A 7784-nucleotide genomic window follows, 5' to 3' on the forward strand; every position below is an offset into this window, starting at 1 on the left:
ATAATTAAATAAAATTACTATTAATTTTTAATATCAAATTTTAATATTATATGTACATGAAAATTCTTTTAAATTTTTATTATATATATTGAAAATTAAAAAATTTAAATTCAAATTATTTTTAAAATTTATATTAATTTTAATAAAAGATTTTTTATTTATTTATAATTTATTTTTTATTCTATTATATTTTATTTATTTTATACAAAAATAATAGTATGATATTATCTGTTTTACTATCATAACATACATTAAACATAAAATAGAATGAAGATTTATTTTTCTCGTATTATAAAGATCTTTATCCATCTCGCTATCTTATTATTTATTTATTCTATTATGTTTGTAACACCTTGATTTAATTTTCAAATAAATAAACTTCACAAAAATAGAAATAATAAATTTTTTTATTCAAACGGTTCTCAATACATAGTTCAATAAAGTATTTTAAAATAAGGATGAATTACAAGTTTATATCATATTATTATTACATGACTAATTTAAATACATCAGAGTTTTCAAAATAACTTTCTAAGTCCTATAGGAGTTTCATGCATCCTTTTGCTGAGCCTGATACTGATCGTCTTGGTCACCTAAAAATAAATGTAAGAATGAATACTCTATACTATCACACACTTATTTTCTACATTCTATTTCAATTACAACTATACAAATAACAGTATATACGATGTTTTAACATAAAGAGATAGGGTAGAGTCCCTCATTACCTTGGATTAAAGACCCAACATGAATTTATTGGGAGAAAACATCTTCCACGCAGTATTTTGTCCTAAACATATGGAGGAATTTCATGAGAAACTAAAAAGAACGGAGAAAGGATGGAAAAACGTAAACCCTAACTCTCAAACTTACCTCCAAACACTTCAAACATGATTTCAACCTTCAATCTTACATCCAAACAGCTTTGGAGGCAATTTAATCGGTGAAATAGGATTTTGAGTCGAGAGAATCATGGAAGAAGAAAAGGAAAATGTGAAAAATACAATTTCTCGAACTCTAACCCCTCAAATACTTTTCTGGTCGCGATATTCTTACTACAGCGAGACCCCTTCTCGCTACAACAAAAATATTAGAGAAAATTGCACTTTAGTTTTTACAGAATCTCACTATAGCGAGACTGCACCCAGAAATGCACCCTCCTCTGTTGTCATTTCGCTGCAGCGAGGAGCCTCTTACTATAGTGAGAACACAACATAGTCATACCATTCGCCCACGACCTTCTCGCTACAGCAAGAATGCCCTTGCAACACACACTTAGCATATTTTTCCAACGAATCCTATTCAATTCACAAATTAATATTCATATTTCAAATCATCACACAGTTACAAACTCACATATACTCATATTCGTACACATTCACACATTCACGTCATCACATAAATTAAAAACCGTGCATCCAAACGCCACATATACTCATATATACACATCCAAACAACAACTCAAGTATTTATATTAATGAACACATTATTACATAATTCAAGGCATTACAATGTTCACCAAACTTACTCTTAAAATATATTTAGGAGGAAATTTACAGAGGAGAATGATAAAGAAGATATAGTTTTTAATTTTAAATTAAAAAAGTATATATTATTTATGATAATTAATATTAATACATTAAACTTATATTGATGTATCAATTTATATTTATATTTTAATAAATTTTAAAATTAAATATACTTATTTAAAATAAAAAATTTGTCTTTCCCATCGAAACTTTATCTTTTAAACAACCCTTTCATTATTCAAAATATCATTTCCAATATGGTTATGATATTGTGAGTTTATATATGAGTTTTAAAAATAATCACTTTTGTAATTATTTTTGAAACAATTATTAGAAAATGAAATTATTTTCTAAACTTAAGTTAAAATAATTATGAAAATAATACTCAATTATTGACTAACTTTAAAATTTCAAATAAATTATTTAAAATTATTAATTTTAAACAAAAAGAAAAAACAGTTCTCACAGTTGGTATTTATAAGGTAAATTTTATAGTGTTGCTTAAAATGAAAGAGTATTCTTTTAAACATGAAACAATTATGACTCTTAATTTTATATCAATGGATAGTTAGGTTAGTGATTTATTTGATAAGGACATAAATATCTTTTAATTTTTAAGATATTAAATAAATCACAACACTAAATTTAGAAAAGATATACAATGCCTCCTCAAGTTTAAAATTATTGTGTAAACAAATTTTAAAAAGTTATAAGTAATTATAAATCTTCGATTAAAGTGAATTCTTTGACACGTACATTTTTCTAATGTCGATTGGTGATTGAAAGAAAGTATTAAAAGAGAAAAAAATATATTCCTAACATAAATAGAAATACTAAGTTGGTATCCACTTAAATGAATTAGTCAAATAAGTTTTTTTTATAGTTATGGGTAAATTTTTAACTATAGATACAAATCAAAATATATCTTAAAAAATAGTTATTTATGCATTTTTTATGAAATTAATAATTACGTTATTAACATGATTAAAAAACTAAAAATATAGGATAAAATTTAAATGATATTAAGCAATATCTTTAAAATTAGTGAATATATTGATTCAAAGTTTATTAATAATCCACCTGTAACCCAATCCCAGTCAATAACATAAAAATCATAATTTTAATAGATTGTATTTGGAATTCAACCACTTTAAGTTATATAAAGAGTAAGAGTATGTTTATTTTAATTTTTAAAAAAAAATTTCTCTTTTCAAAAATAAAAAATAATTATATTTTTGGTTTTTAAAAAGAGATTTTAAAAAAAAAAAAAAAACAAGCATGGTCTAAATCTCTCAACTTTTAGGATATAGCCTCTTGGGAGGAACTCATAAACCTCTTGTATAGTGTCATGGATGAAGAATATATTAGATTATTTTAATAATCTATACACTTTAATTAAATATTTAATGGGATGGTTGTTAAATATAAAATATAGATTTATTAAAAGTATAATTAGAAAAATACAATTATAAGAAAACTTTCCTCTCTTTTCAGATAAACCAAAAAGCGGTTAACAAAATAAAAATTACAGTCATTCTCATTTTCACGGTCTCTCTTTATTTTCACAGTCTTACGGTACCTAGAAAAGAGACATTGTAATACTCTAAATTTTCAATTGTATTTTCTTGTTTACAAAAGAAGATTTTTCCAAAAAAATATTTAAAAAAGAATAAAAGAATATTCTTTTTAGCTCAAGGAAAAAAAGGTCGGATTTCAATTGTACTCTCCCTCAAGCGAGAAATTTGTAATGACAAAAATATATAGCACTGCCATGAGCGAAAACACTCTTGCTCTAGTGAAAATATCAACAAAAAATTAGCAAATTTTATTCGGTTTTCTCGCTCAAGTGAAAATACCCTCACTCAAATAAAAACTTGTAAGAGAATTGGGTATTTAAGTGATTATGACCCTCTAAAAACACATATTTCAAAGTAAGAAACCATTCTCATATTTTTCTCTATTCTCTCACTTTCCTTTCTCAAAGAAAATATCTTTGAACTCCAAATCTCTTTTAAATTCGAGTTTAGATATTTTTTCCTCTTGATTCCAAGTAAGTTTCTTAGAGATTGATCTTTCAATCTTATATCTATTCCTTCATTTTCATTTTCTTCTTTCTTAAAAGTTATTCTATTTAATAATGCTTAGGGAGATCTTGGTCTTTTGGACAACATTTTTCATCGTAACCTTGTAGCTTTCCTTTAGATTTTAAGAAGAACTTTGTCTTAAAGACATCAACTTTGATCTCTCTACTGTGAAAGACCAATTTCTAAGTAACGAGAATTAATCCTAAATCTTAACTTCTATTTACATGTTTTTAGTTTAAAAACTCAAAATTTTCCTATTTTAAATAGTAGAGCTCTAATGTTTTCCTAAAACTATAGTGTTAAAAATGGATTCTTGAGCATGAAAAGCTGTTATTTATTTTTGGAACTACCTAAACAAAATTTCATAGTAAAATTTATGAATAAAACATGTTATAAGAAATTTGTGTGGTTTTGCTATTGGTTATTATGTATGTACAATAGATATTATGAATTATTATCTTGAACAATGTGTACTAGAGAAAATACTAAACTTTAGCATAGATGGTTTCTATTAAAGACTAAGAAAGTGTGATTTTTGGTAATGTAATTATAGTATGTGATTTAATTTTAATGTGTTTTAACTGTACGATTAGAGCTGAGTCCAGAGGTATTCAACCTCTGGCAAAATTTTTAATGATTTAATTGTAATTCAATGGAACATTATTATGATTATGAATTGTTGTGGATGTGAAATTGATAGTATGTAAGAGAAAATTGGAATAATTGTTTGTGTAAATATTTGAGAATATGAATTTGTATAAAAAAAAAAGTGTTGTTTGAATAGTTAAGAAAATGTGAAAATGATTGAATATGAAAGAAAAACATGAAAAGTGAATTGTTGAGAAAAGGATGTGTCATGAAAAAGTGGTAAAAATGTGTATAAATAATGACAAAGATACAATAAGAGTGTGAAAAATAGAGTCAATTTTGGAAAAACTTGGGAAAATGCAGGGTGGTGAATGCTTTCCTTTAAATTGCACACTAACTACTAAGAATAAAAGTATCACAGGCCTTACACTCATTTTCTGACATATACTCTTGACCATACTTTTGCTAGAAGGAGCCAAGTTAGCAATACGTTGTATCTGTATTACTACGGCTAACCAGCAACTATTTATACTATGAAGACCTTAAGGGATCTCGAGAGTAATGAATGTATAATTATATCTATGTTATAATACTATCTTGTGATTATAAAACGTGTGTTGTAATAGATTGATTGGTATGATTATAATATAAGTATTGTAATACATCGACAAGTGTGATTATAATGTATGTATTGTAATACATTGATTAATATGATTATCACTCACATATTATGACATATTAATTGGTGTAAAAATATATGAAATAACATGGTCTTATTGTATGTTTTGAAATATTAATAATGTGTTTGTTATGATGGTTGATCTACTGTAAAATCATTAATATAATATGCAAACTAGTATTATTTTGATGTATATTGTATTTAAAAATATTTTTGTATTACTTGTTTTATTAAAAAAATAAAGAATTTAGTGGGATGATGAATATTTACCCTTATAACTATTTTTCAATAATTGAAATGAAGAATGATTCGTTCTAGGATCATATTCTCAAGGGTGTTGCAAGGAAGAATTTGCTCTGTTAAGATTTAAGTTATATTAAGGTTGTAATAATTTTGATCAAGTCTTAGATAGAAATGGATTCTGGGATGAAAATAATTTGATGTCAAATTTAGATACTTAAAAGGTTTGATAAAGTTTACTGTAAATAATTATTTGAATTATATTCGTAATATTTAGCAATTAATTCCCTCAATTTTATTTTTTAATGATAAATTTAAATTGTGAAAATACATTTCCATCTATGTTATGAATGAGATTTATTTGTGAAGACTTAAGATTTTGATAACTTCTATTATTTTAAGATTTAAATCAACATGAACATTTTCTAATTCATCTAAAATGTTACCTATTTTAATTAAGTTTTATTGAAATTTATCAATAAAAAAGAATAAGGATGTTATAGGTTCTAGTATAAATTTAATTGTTAAGGTACAATTTATCATTTGTTATCTTTAATTCTTTTGTAAATTTTCATTAAAAAAATCATTTACAAGAAAGTTTAAATTTTATCACATTTTCATATTAATTGTTTTATGAAAAATTCATTTTATTTCTTTTATTTTGTCATAATTTATTATATAAGTTGAATATGAAATTATGGATGTCACAGACACTTTCTCTCAACTACCATAGATGAGTTAAATGAAGAAGGAAGAGTTAAGAAAAATACTAGAGCTTAAGAACATCAAAGGGAGATTATAGTGGATTTAGGTTAGTACTCTCAAAATCTTTAATAGTGGGAGAACTTGATGTTGATAAGTCCATAGTTAGGCAGTTTTCTATGGCCCATATATATATGTTTAGCCTTTATTTTAATTGATTTTTACACTAATTTATATGTTAAATGTGCAATTTTGTATGAAGAGGCTACAAGTGGATTTTAGATGCCTTTTTGGTCCAAATTAATGAAAGATCTGAGCTTCGCAGCAGTCAGCATGCTCAGACCCTTTCAACAAGACCTTGCATGGTCGTATTCATCTGCAAGAAGCCCAATTATAAAGAGCTTTTAGGATTTTTAAACCCTATAAAAGAAATACCTCATGCATCTTGTTGGACACACTATTTACATCTTGTTTCTTACTCTCTAATATGCTTCTCATCTTGTTTCTCTTGTATAGGATCTTGGGCATACTTTTGGTGGGACTTAGAGCTTTGAACGATTGTACTTGAAGATCAGGAACTCATCTCACACTCTAATTTGCTTTTCTCTATAGTTTTATTATAATTATTTTAGTTCTTCTCTTTAGGACGAGTAACTAAGTTCATAGCTAGAGCTATGAGAACTATTATTCATGAATTTATGAAATTTTGAAGTTTGAATCTATATTTGGTTTCCGTTCGTGATTAGCTTTTATCCTATTATGCAAAATTATAATCCTAATTAATTATATCATTAGGCAATTGTACCTCGATTAGTTAATGGATCTATAGGATAAAATGAGACAAAGGATTAAGTGGACCAAACCAATCTTTCTCTTCTAATCTTTATTAAATTAACAAGTTCATAAGTGTTTTATACTTTCTTTAATTGATGTCTTTCATGATCATTGAGGATATTAATTTAGAGAAAAGAATATTAGTATTGCATGCTCATTTGGTATTATAGTATTTGTATGAATGATTGGTAATCATAAGAAAATTAAATTTAGAGTTAAACAAAAAAATAACATAAAAGATTGAATGAAAAAATTTATACGCCCTAGGTTCTTTTCTTATAAGTTCAACCAAGACTTGTGTTCTGTTATTTGCTTTTATTCATAATTAATTTTATAATTAAATTCTAGTTCTTCTTAATTTCACATCTTTTAGGCTTAAGCAATTGAATTAAAAAATTCTTAGTAATTGAAAATCAATCATTGTGAGATGATATTTTAGGAACTTATTTTAGAACCCTTTATTACTTCTCGAATGGTACACTTGCCATTCAAATATATGTTTGTAAGAACTACGTAATTCAAGATCAATGAGAATAGTAATTTCATAATTGTGAGATTAAAGATAGATATTACGTAATGGATTAAAATTCTAGCAAAATAAGCTCTCCTTAGTGGTTGAACTGCATCTTGGTTCTTTCTTTGTCAAGCTCTCTTTCATCAAAAGTCTTGTGCTCCATTGTTTCTTCATATTGCTTCGATGCAATTTGAACAGTAGACATAAGTACATAACCACTAACATCACTTAGATTTATTTTATGATCTACATATTTTAGTGAGCTTAGCAATAATAGAATTAGTACAGTGAGCTAATACATAAGATTGGTCATAAAATAAGGCTTGTAAAAGGCAAACAATAGTCCAATTAGTATAGTAACAGAAAATAAATAAATCACATATTTTATCTAGTAATAGAATGCATGAATGTGAATAACATACAATCATGGAATGAGAGTGGTCCACGTGGTGTGCCATTTTGACATATTTGTTAAAATATGTGTTATCGTAATTATAAGTGTCAACTATAGTTTTATAATTTCATATAATAAGAGCCCATTTATGCATCATAAGTTTTTATTACATCTGATGCATAATGATAGAAAGAAGATACAGATTTTCTCCAATTCACGT

This window comes from Abrus precatorius, unplaced genomic scaffold, assembly GCF_003935025.1.
Source record: "Abrus precatorius isolate BTA unplaced genomic scaffold, Abrus_2018 Scaffold2, whole genome shotgun sequence".
Classification (NCBI taxonomy): Eukaryota; Viridiplantae; Streptophyta; class Magnoliopsida; order Fabales; family Fabaceae; genus Abrus; species Abrus precatorius.